Source organism: Anser anser (assembly GCF_964211835.1).
Source record: "Anser anser genome assembly, chromosome: 13".
Taxonomy (NCBI): domain Eukaryota; kingdom Metazoa; phylum Chordata; class Aves; order Anseriformes; family Anatidae; genus Anser; species Anser anser.
In genome coordinates, this window is record NC_139734.1 from 11,949,242 (window position 1) to 11,961,815 (window position 12,574).

The 12,574-nt window shown below is 36.2% G+C and overlaps 1 protein-coding gene across 23 annotated transcripts in view; it reads left to right on the plus strand.

The window, feature by feature from the left end:
• Nucleotides 1-12,574, plus strand: part of SLITRK4 (SLIT and NTRK like family member 4) — a 242,444-nt gene that overhangs the window by 132,216 nt on the left and 97,654 nt on the right. For 17 of the 23 annotated variants that reach the window (XR_014571878.1, XR_014571879.1, XR_014571880.1 and 14 more), the window contains one exon: nt 10,909-10,965. The exons of 3 other annotated variants lie outside the window; for them this stretch is intronic. The gene's annotated coding sequence lies outside the window, so the exon portion shown is untranslated. Of the gene's footprint in view, nt 1-10,217; nt 10,407-10,908; nt 10,966-12,574 lie in introns of those variants that run through there. 3 more of the 23 variants (XM_083797028.1, XM_083797023.1, XR_014571892.1) reach the window with 2 other exon arrangements.

A 12,574-nucleotide genomic window follows, 5' to 3' on the forward strand; every position in this document is an offset into this window, starting at 1 on the left:
ATTTAGGACTGAGTTACTCAAAGTTTACATCACCAAAAATGTCCCTTATGTGTGACTCAAAGTAATCATGGTCAATTCATGTCTGGCCTGTCCTGAGTATTATTTGCTGAACTTAGTGAAGTAAATTGGTATCAAAACAGTTGGTTTATGTTGGTTCTGATGTCAGTCCTTTAGTATTGAATATCATTTTCTGTATGATAAAAATGTTAGGGCAGCAAAGGGGTGATGGAATTACTAGAGTGCACGTTTGTAATTCTGCATGCTGGTGTTCAATGAGAAAATCTTATTTTGCTCCCACTTGATGTTGCTGATTGTCTGGAAAATTAAGTTTGGACTGGCTTAATTTTTTGCCAAAATAATAGCTTCAAGGTAAAGTGAGACTATGAAAACACATCGCATGGAATCCCTATTATGATGGTACCCCAAGGGGAAGCACCTTGAACTACCTGTTGGTGAGTGGGGTCTTTGAAAACAAGAATAAGAAAGGAACACTGTGCTTGCCTAGGTCTGCAAAGTCACACTACTGAATCCTTTCATTCTTGACATTACAGCCAAATAATTAAATTTCTGATCTTCTCCACTGCTGCAGGTTCCTGGAGAAGAAAGTTATTTGCTCAAATAGGATCCTACTACATATGTACAAAAATGCAGTTTCATTAACTTGCATGTTTCCCTACAAAATTTCTGTCTATTTTAGAAATGATGGTGCTCTGATTCTGTTGTCTTGCAGCTTTCAGGGTTCATACTGAGAAGGAAACAAACAGCCCTGTTCCACTATACAGATGTAATTTCCTCTAAACATGTTCAAGCCACTAACTTGACTAAGACAGAGGGAGAAAATATGTTTGAATGAAAAGCAGAATTGCATTGCATATGTAATGAAGCTGCTGTACAGGGAACTTTAATTCTTGTGCCTTCTAGAGCCTGATATCTTGTGTTTGCAACAGGTTAATAATATTCAGAAGTGTATATAAATCTTAGCTATAAAGAACTAAAATTCACATAGCATGATTTCTAGCTGAAAATTCCCTTTTCCAGATAGCAGAAAAATCTTATTAACCAGCATGGTTGCTTTTTTTAAATAGATTACTGTATACTGACACACATACACATGTATTTTGGTTACCTGGCTTTTTTAAGAAATATTTTAAATTATTGTCTTATAGAGTAGAAAATGAAATCAAGTCACTCAGAAACTGTACATTCTAGACATAAGCTAGATGGCTGTAAATCATCGTGAACTGGGCTCTGTAGCTTTCACCATGAATAGGTCCATGAACTGTAGTTTAGGTTTTGATAAAATTTCAGCTACCTCATTCCAGCTGGAATGAAGTGAAAACTAGGAGAATTAAACACATAAAACTGATAAAAAATCTTCTCACAAAACCTTTTATCCAAGCAGACAAATTGGATTTTTCCACCTTAATGCTCAACAAACTCAAAAAAAAAAAAAAAACCATAATTTTTCTGTTTTCATTTGGAGACCAAAATATTTATTTAGATATATAACTTTAATTATGTCAAAATCGTGTCAATTTAAATGTTTAGAAAACATTTTTATTTACCAGGAATCATTTGCTATTATTTTTTTCTAGTTGTGATTTGAAAATTGGTAGCTGAAAGCCTTTCTATAGAAGGAGTTCATTCTCTCCAATAGGTGCACAGAGAAGTCACCTGTGACCACTTGATTCAGCACTAGATCAGAGTAACTGGACAGATGTCCTTAAGAAGAATATGGTGTATGCAGCTGTGGTATGCTTGCTGCTTCTTCAGAGAGGTGCTATCTCTTCTTTTTTAGATAAGCCTCCTGCATCCCTGGCTGCAACCCCATGTTGCTTTGTTTTTCTAAGTATGTTTACTTAAGCGTTATGCTGGCTGAACTTAATGTCATTTGGAAATGCAGGGTGGGGTCAGGACCAAGCTCAGGTGTTCCCAGAGAGCACAGGGCAGAGCTAGCCTCCCGGTAGAGCTGGTTCAACACCCAAGGTACCAGCATTTCTGTCCTTTCTGTTTGTATTACTGGTGCTTACAACTGCATGGGACAAATATTCCCATGCACCACACTTGGGAACAAAGCTGAACTTGAGTTTTGTACCAAAGATACTGCAGGAGGTGTCAAAAGGCACCCCCAGTCATCTCTTTACAGGCCAGAGCATTTGTCATTGCATAGGTTGCAATGAAAATGTCTGTATGTGGTGGATAAACACAACATATTTACAGTCTTGAAAAAAAGATGTAAAATTGTTTGACTTCAAATATACATTAAAATTACAGACCTGGCGGCTTAGTGGTACACATAATTCTGCTAAAAGTGGATATTTTAGCCAAATATACCCATTTTAAGCTCAGTGTCAGGAAAACTGTCGGAATTATTTATCTGCATATTACTTATATTCATAGGAAAAATGTATTATAAAAGTAATATGACCTTGTTTAAATTGTCATTAGGATCTTCTGCCTGCCCTCTTTATCACACAGTGCAGGAAAGACACGTCTGTTATATTGTTGCTACATTCAGATATCTTCCTCACCTCTTATGGTGTTTATCATGTTCAATGGCTTTACTCAAAACTGTTCCCAGGCTCTTGTTATTTTGAAAGAATCTAAATTTTCATTAAACCAAAACCCTATAGCATTTCTGATGGCAGAGAGAAGCTGTAAGTGTGCACAGTGTACTTCAAAAGGTTTAAAAATAAAAGTCTAGTGGAAAGTCCAGCTAAATCAAATGTCCTGAGTTTGTGAGTACTAGACTGACAAGTTTTTGAACACTTAGCAATTTTTCAGAAGTTAGCAATTCTATATAAACTTAAGATACTGCTGTGAGTACTGGCATATAAGAATCTTGCAATTTCACAGCTGGAAACTTGAGTAGACTCTAAATGAAACACTTCACAATTAAATGATCCTTCAAGCACCCTTCCTCAGCTTACTGACTTTTAGATTTTCACTGTGAAGCAAAATCCTGCGTTTCTCTTGAAAAAGAAATAAAGATGAGGGGGAGGAGAGAAAAATTAAGATTCAATCATGACAAGAAATTTAGATAAGTAAATGGGCAACCTCTTTCTCTTTCCTAATCTTAGTACAAATGCTGTTTAATAAGGTACCTACAACATTCAATTAGGACCAATCTATGCAAGATGCTCCAAACATTTATGAGTTCACACTCATCTAAAGTATTAGAGATATAATTACCAGCTGGGTGCTACAAAATTACGTGGAATGATACATTTATCTCACAAACATTCAGAAATACATCAAGAAAATGTTCCCATCTGCTGTATGATCAGGCTAATTTTTCTTTATACCAGCCTACCCATTAGAACAATCACTTTAGATAAGAAAAAGACAAATTCCTATCTGTTGCTTTTTTAATTTGCAGCACACATACTCTAGTGTTTGAGTGATGGTCAGTGAGTTACAAGTAAACATTGCTCTGCTATTCTTGGGATTCACATTTGAACTATTTAGTTGCTTCATAGATTTTTAGTGAAGTTGATTTATCCAACACCGGTAATTGAATAGGAAATAGCAGTACCCAGCAGCTTTGGGAAGTTTGGGACATCTAATATGTACTTGATTTGATAAGAAAGTTGGATGATTATTCCAGGCTCAAGGAATAATGTAGTTTATTAAATTGTAGATGCTGTTTCTAGGAATCTGTTAGATCTATTTATTCCGCATTGGAAATATTGATGTAACCTTATTAATTTATATGAAATACAATAGTATTTGCATTTTAGACACAAGTAAGGCAAATAAAAACTCTAGCAAATACCTTGTAGCTGTTATAATAATAAAATTCTGTGACTTTTCCATGAGACCATTTCTGTCAACAATTCAAATTCCATAAACATCCAAAGCTTTGCCAAGCTTTAGTGGAGAGAAATTGAAGATACCCACTCCATAAAGAAAGTTTACCCTAGTCTCTGTGATTAATACACTCCTGTATTGTGTCTGAGACAAATAACTTTGACCAATTTAGAAATGCATGTTACTCTGAACTTAATCATTTTGGCAAGCTTTTCCCAAATAAATTAATAAATCAAGAGAAAGTAAAGGTTCAAAAAAAAAAAAAGACAGCTGCTACATAAACAGCTGTTTATTGGCCCAGGATAACTGGACAGGTATTTTGGTTTTGCTTTTATTTGTCATCATGCTTTTGATTAAGGATCAAATGAGCAGGATCAAGTTTGCTGTGTTATGATCTAGCCAGCGCATAAATTTGGTTTTGCCTACAACCAGCCTGATCTCCAATGCCTCAGCAGTAGCTTAATCTTGCTGTTACCATCATCAGAAAGTCAGGAGCTGTTCATACATGCATATTTTTCTGTGCAACATGCACATCTTGCCACAGGATGCAGATATTTTTGAATATGTGGATTTCTATAGTTCATAAAATAAACTGTCTTAAAAGACAAACTGTGTTGAGGTATGTCCTTACCAACATATGCCCTATACAAGCAAATTAAATAGTGGCCTCTGTTATCTACTGCATAACAAACCCTCTTGCGCTCTCTCTGCTAAAATTCTTGGTCATCTGCTGAATCAATTATTTATAAGGAAAGAGGCTATAACCTTTACCTCTTGACCTCTATATCTCCATGGTATTTGTTCTACTGCCAAAGAAAGTCACCTCCCTTCCTGGATTCCTCTTCTTGCAAACTGAAGGTCAGGAAAAACTACCCATTCTCTGCATCCTGAAGCACCTTTACTCCGTTATGTATTTCTTTCCCAATCCAATTTTACTTTTTTTTTTTTTCATGTATTGGTGGGACTTTGAACTCCAAAAGCAAGAAACATCCTTTGTTAATTCTTTGTTAATTATGTTTGAAATGTTTGAAACATTTGTTGTTAATTTTGACTCATATTCATATATGAAAATATTAGCGAACAGGCTACCAATTACATTAGCACATGTATGTATGTATGTGGGTATCATTTTGTCTGGGGACCTGTATTGCTTTTGAGTAGGAAACAAAACCAGACTCAAATCCCATTTATCAACATGCAATAAAAATAGCCTCTCCTTAAACTGAGACTTGATTGGCGCAGAGTGGATAAAAAAAAAAAAAAAAAAAGAGAAATGAATGGGCAATGCTAAAGCTTTCTAAAGACTTTTCCAACAAAGACTAAAATTTCTCAGAAATGAAAACTGCTTGTAGGAATTTCCATTGGGAAAGTTTCTCACTATAAGGATGGAATTCTAATGACAAGAGAGATTCTCCGCAACATGAGAGCTCTGACTGTAAGAAGAGGAGCTTGGCTCCCACACTGGCCAAAACTGGAAACCTGAAAAATCAGGACAAGCATTACAGGTGACAGGTCTTGAACTGACACAAGGTGGGTGGATAATGTCAGTCAGAAAGGCTTTTAGGGATGTGACAGCTCTGTGAACATTCTGTGGTTAAGAAGAGGAAAGCGTTGTTGAGTGTAAATGAGGAAAAGTGGCCTGTTAGTGAAGGGCTAGAAAAACAACACCTGCAGCAACACACTGAACAGTAATAAGTGAAGGGACACCCACACTTTTTTTTTTTCAAGGCCAAAGGAAAGAACATTTTAATTAATGTTTAATTAATGTTAAAGAACATTGTAATTAATGAGATGCTAAGTGGTCAAATGGAATGTGTAATGATAATAGCACGTACATCATTGTATGCTTAAGGTTATGCAGGAAGAAAGTGCAAAAAGTAGGCAGGCTTCTGGGGAAGATCTGAAAGAGCTGAAACTAAGGAGACTTCCTGGGTATAAAGCTAAGGGCTGATATTATTGCTCTAAGTACCATAGAAAACAGGCAGAAACTGAACCTTTTTCTTTGCTCATATATAGCTTATAATGATGACAGGACCTCAGAGAGATGAGTAAAGATTTAATTTTGGATCAGCTAAAATTCTTTGGCTCACTGAGTGTTGAGTTCAGTTTTATGGACAATGCTTGACTGCTAGTGAAAAAAAAAAAAAAGAGGTAAAGTAACTTGTTAGTTTCTTAGGAATTTTGGCATTTAAGTACATTTGGTGTGTTTGTTTTTTAACTTGCAACAAGTAAATATGAATGTGCTACGCATTTATTATGAATTAAATTATCTCCTCCACAGAAGCATACAAAATATTATATGCTACTAGAAAGCCTAGTAACTGGCAGTGATATATTTGTATGTCCCTTCCCAACAGTAATATTTGTTTGAATTATTTGAAATTTTGTGACTTATTCTTTACAAATACAATCAAGAATATCTTTGGTATGCTGTCAGATAGCTATTCTAACTCTGTACAACACTGTAAAGACCAAAGTATTACACTTAAATTATATGGATTGTATACCATGATAAGTTTTGTCACTTATAACGTTGTATGTTGTGATGAATGGGAGTCCCTTTCACTAAACCTATTTGAAGTTGAAAAAAGTATAAAGGTAAATAGGAGACACCAAATCATGTAACAAAAATCCAGCTGAGATGCATATCATGCACAATCGCCTCAATTACACATCTCAGCCAGGATGCAGTTAATAGTGATTCACATTCAATTTTGTCTGGCAGAGTAGGAAGAAAGAACAAGGATAGATATTTTGATCTGTTGGTGGAACTTGAGGTTGATATTAAGGTACAGGGTAAAGGCAACTCAAAGTCAATGTCATACTAAATCAAAACTATTTAACTTCCTTCCAGTATGGAATATTTGAAATGTACTTTTTCTTTTGTGGAAGGCATTGGTTTCTCAGTTATGGACTTACAGTAAACTCAGACTGGGCAGTGCACATGCAGCAGGTCCTATCCAGTGGATTCACATGGGTATATGTTGGGCATATATGTTTTTTGTCTATGATTTAATGGGTGATACACCTTCAACCTGCTATTATAATAAGCGATATGAAAGACTGAAAGTTCTGCAAGTTTCAGAATTCAGATGGATATTAGTAAAGTATGATAGGATGTTGCTCTGCAGCAGTGGACTAATGAGGTGTGCTGTTCACAGAATCTTCTGTTCTAATGTGAGGATGGAGGGTTGGCTGTTCTTGTTGTACCTGCTCACTTGCACCTTGCTGTACCTGCATTGCCTGGCCAAAACAGGTTGATTACTAAAAGTCAGAGCTGGCAGATTTGTAAATCACACCTTGGAAAAAGAATAACCTGCTCTTTGCCCTAATAACCTCTTCCTTAGTGTTCAGTAGTGGCACTGAAATGCTATCAGATGATGCAGTGTTTACCTCTTGGAAAGTCCTATTAGAAAATCATTAATGACAGCACTCAAATGTTCAGGCCTATAGGTGTGGGGACAATTTCTTGTATATCGTTTATGTTAGTAGAGCAAGAAATAAAAAATATAAGCCAGTTATCAAGTTTATCTGCGTATTCTACAGTTAACTGTACTTCAGCATGCTTATTCCAATTCAGCAAAACATAGACACCTTATTCATTGTAATATCTATTAATAGTGGACACAGATGTCTGAAGCAGAAAGTAAAATATGAATTTGGAATTATTTTAGGTCTACAATAGATGTAACTGTGAAGTACCCTGTTCAGCAGAACAGATAAAATAGGAAAGAAAAATCCTGAACATTCATTGTCTTTTTATCCATCTTCCTCCAGCTGTGATATTTCCTACCCAGCTGCTATACACACAGCTTCTCCCTTTGTCAGTGATCCGTGGCTTATGCCTACAAATTTCAAAGGAAAAGTGTGAAAAAAAGTGAGATCATTATTCAAAGCAGCATACTTTGAAATAAAGAGTATAATTTCCCACAGCACTGAGGGAGGGTTTTGTTCACTGAGCAAACACCTGTTTGAAAGTAAACCCAAGTTGTTCTTTTACTGACTAGTGTGCAAAATGGGAGGTAAGGTTAATCACCCCTCAGTAAAGCTTTGCTTTGGTAGTTCAGGCATCACAAATTTCAACCATAAATAAACAGTATTTTACATACTTCGGGAACATACAGTAAAATGGGGAAAGACCAAAATAAGTAAGTTTTATTCTCATATTTATATTAGATTGAATCCTGGCTTATTTTCTAGAGGACATGGGACAGTTCTTAACTGCAGTGGATCTTTCTTGTATATAGAAGTAAATTCTGCAAAGAGAAACATTGCAGTACTAACAGATAATAGATATGACGGGGATGGAGGAAGAGGGGGAAACCTGTGTTGGATGGACTTTTTGTGTCCATATATATATATAGAAATATATCTCATTTGTTGTCAGTTATGGTGCTTATCTTGAAGCCATATTGTATTGCCTGTTGGAAGGGGGCATCCTGAGTAAGAAAGGATCATACAAGAAGACAAAGGGAAGGGAATAAGGAGGTCTAAGGAATGGAAGTGGTAAAGTAGCACAGGTTAAAATAAATGAGCTAGGGCTGAAAATATGAGTAGCTGTTTCTCCAATCTCTTGAAGGCTGTCACTGATGATGAGTTCCTACTAACCCCTAAAATTAAATCTCTCTACATTTGATCCTCCTCCTTTTGTCTGATGCCATGTTACAGGTTACAGTCATTGGACAGCTTGTTTTCATTTCTTATATGAAATGAAGTTGGGAGTTATGACCTTTTCATTTAAACTTTATATTTAATTTGCTGGCTTATTATGAGCTGGCAGAAAGCACTGTAATAATTTCCTAGCATCTTGATCACACTTGTGGGCTTTATTTCATAGCAAAATAATCGCAAAAGTCCCTGAAGCAGGAAGAAGAATATTTCTTTAAAATATTTAATATGGTTCTTAGACATTTACTCTTTTCTCAATTGAACAATACTTCCCTTTGTATTCTACAAACAACCTCCAGGGTATTTTGAAAAAAACAGCCTAGTATCCATAAACTCAGCAATCCATCATTGTTTGTGGCTTAACCAACCTGCATTATTCTACCTGCATGTTCTTTGACATGGTCAGTGCTTAAGCGTCTTTAGCTCTGGCTATCCATGCTGACATTTAAGTTTTCAGTTGTAATTTTTTTAGGACAGGTTTTTAAAGAGTTCTAGACTAAACAAACTCAAATAAAAAGAAATAATTGTTCTGCAAAGACTTGATTATAAATTTATAAGTTAACATTCAGAAAATGAAACATTTACGTTATATGTATGTCAAGCAACAGCCTGTATCAATTAAAATACTGAAGTGAACAGATAATTTGCCATTTGCTAATTTTACTGAATGTGTTAATTTCTTTTGCCCACCTGATTTTGTTGCTTAAGCTCACTACGTGGTGCAAAACTGCCTCTTTATTTATTTATTTTTATCCTAATCAAAAGTTTATGAAATTTTCTACATAATTCTAGCAAAGGTGATTCATAAACATTTTGTTTTCACTTATTAACTGAAGTCTGAGAGTATAAAGGTAAATCCAAGTGAAAGCTAGTGGAAAAAAAACTACAGTCCTTCCACAGTTGTCATGTAGTTTTTCCCGGTGTGATACTGATCACGCCAATTTAGAGCAAAAGCTGCAATGAAATTGCCACACCAAGTGAGCTAAAAGTACAACACATTAGGTTGTCAAGCACCATGCAAAAAAGATTTTCAACAGATGCCATACTGATCAGTCTTCCCGAAAAGAAAATCATGATTTTATGCTCCAGAAAGATGGCTACATAAAATCTCTTATGTTTCCCTGGAGGGACACCATTTCACACACTGAAGTATTATAAATGCAGGCTCCTGCATCAACAAAGGCAGATTTGCTGACTACAGAGGTGCTAGCTGCACCTTCTGGGCAATGTGATCGCAGTGAAAACAATAGGAGACACGATACCATTGGCATCTGTGAGCAGAATAATTTCATTCTACAATGAGACTCCAGAATTTGGTGTTGGTGGGAGAATCTGCAAGGAAGCTTTGCAGAAGAATTGTTCCAGCCATGGCCTCTGCAAGGGAGGCTTTGGACCAGAGTAATGCCGAAAGCCTTGAAAAAGGTTATTGAGCCTATGACCTCTGCATTTGAAAGCATGAGTAACTACAGCATTAAGTAAAGCGTCAACACGATAAGGACTATAATCTGACCACTGAAAAGGAAATGAGTTTTCCTGTGTACCCAGAACTTTGTTCTGTGACAGTCTTTAAGTCAAGCTGACATACTACATCAGGTAGGGCACTGACTGCAAGATGACCACAAACTAAACAGTAAAAGAAATTACAGTAGGCTAGATTTTCACAGCTGCATGCAGAAACAGAGCAACGCAGCCACTCCAGTTCAAGCTGAGACAAAATCTATTTGGGGAAGAACAGGGAGTACTAATACAGGGTAATTTGCAAAGCTACAAATTGCAGGCTGCTAATTGGGAGCACCTGAAGACATTCTCTAGGAAGTGACAGTAGAGGGAAAAGGAGAAAGTTTAAGAAGTAGGAAACAAAGCAATTGTAGAGTTTTGTTTTTTTTTTCACCAAATGCAGATAAATGAGAGAAAGATGATTGTTGGAGGTAAGTTGTCCAAGAGTATTTCTGCTTGCTGTGTTATGTTTTTCCTCTTTGGAATTGGTCTCGCTCTAGGCTGTAAGAGTGTACTTAAAGCACAGCATAAATAATTGCTGTAGAGTATAGCAACACTGGCAGCTAGCAGTATCACACCGCATCAAGGCTGCTGACGTAGGCACACTACATACTTTCTTTTCAGTATCAGTCATTGGGTTAGAGACCATGTGGATAGAAAGGAACATGCATTGTACTAATTTTCTTGGCAAATGTACAACCTGTCTATAACTAATGGAAATAGAGAAAAAATACTGTAGGGAAAAAAATAGATTTAGGTGTTTATTATGTATAAAAATAGAGTGAGGCTTCCTATCTGTCTGCCTCCTGGGCTCCTGAATTAATGTGCGGCAGGATTAGGGGAAGACAGTGAAAAATTTTAGTGTTCCTTCAGCTTGAACTATTAAACAGGATCAAAAAGGATCTTTTCTGACTTATTCAAAATCTTTTCTAGATTCCGCATCTTCAGTAGAGTTGTCTGGCCTCTTGTTGGGGGAAGAAAGTGAGCCCCGTAAGTAATATATTCATTCAGAATGTGGGGGAGACCCCAAAATGACAATGCTGGCAGAAATTTTTCCACTTCCTGTGACCTATATTTCACTTCAGCAATATAATGAGTATAGCTTTGGGCCTGGAAATGCTTCCGTATCTCATGGGTAGGAATATGTACAGTGGTTTCACTGATTTCCTTGGGATTATTCTTAGAAGTGAAGTTACTCATGCAAATGATTGAAAGCTTATGGTTTGGGGTTCCATTTTCACACTATAATGAATAAATAACTGGATTATTTTATCATCTTCTTCCTATACTTGAACACATTTTTAGGGTTGTGGCATTGCATAGGGTGTAAACTCTATGCGTTATGCTCCTGTGCTAATGAAGAATTGATGTTTGTTACTTATACTCTATGTTCCTCTCTCGCATATTTAATACATAGCTGAACATTCCTGTTGCAGTATAAATATGCTACTGATGTGCTTCAGTAGGGATTTCCATGGATCAGCAGTTTTATAGGTCACTGCAAATAAGCATAAAAAAAAATCCTATACTCTACCACACCTATACTTGTCCCTCTGTGTGACAGTGACTATTTAAATTGTACAGAGCTTTGTTGTCCACCCTGAATTTACTCCTTTATCTTCTGTGTTAAAAATAGAACACTTCTCTGAAAGACATGTTAGAAAATGTAAACATCAGCCTAGAAATGTTCTTTCAATGACCTTCCAATCATTAACTACATAAACTTATGTAATGTGGCCAGACAGTAGAATAATTTTTGAATTCAGAAGACAAGCAGGAAAAGGCCTTTGGTATTTTTTCTGTTGTGGTTTCTGTAAGACCATTTCTCCAAACCCAGTGGCTTCAGAATACCTCAGGTCTTGCGCCCAAGAATGCTTTTTGGTGGAGATTTTTGAGAAGAAAGTTAGAAGACACTGTGTTTAGAAATACAGAGGTGGTGTGTTTTTTCTGTGTTTTGTTGTTGTTTCTTTGTTTGTTTTCCCAAGGCTTTGTTTAAATGTGGACAGTGAGGATTTTCTGGCAAAAGTGGCACTGAGGAATGTAGTTGGTCAAGAAGTAAAATGGCTAAATGTGCTTTGGTGCCACGTTAAAAATTAAATAAAGCTTATTTGTCTTTCACCTTCTGCTATTACATTTTCTTTCAAAGTCTTCTGCTGTAAAAAAAAGAAAAAAGAAAAAAAAAGTCTAATCCCTTTCATTTTATAATCTCAGATGTTTGGGATGCAATTTATTTTATTTATTTATTTATTTATTAACCTATTGATCCTTTTAAGTTTTCCAATTCTCATTTGTTAAAGGTTTGATTTAACTGCATGTTCTAGGGAGGATATCTGAACCCCAGAATCTTGTGTGTTTAACAAGATTCAAAGCACAGTAAACTGGCATATGTCTCTCTTTTAAAGTACACTATGTAGTTGCTTGTAATCAAGGCCATCTGTCATTTAATGCATGCCAAGTACCAGCTGCAACTGTGGCACTGGTTCAGTAGCCTTCAGTACAGTACCTGCTGTGGACAGCTTTGCAGCCATATCTGAGGTCAGAGTTGGGATTGGCAGTCATGAAACACAGAAGGAATGGCAGGAAGATGGAATACAGAACC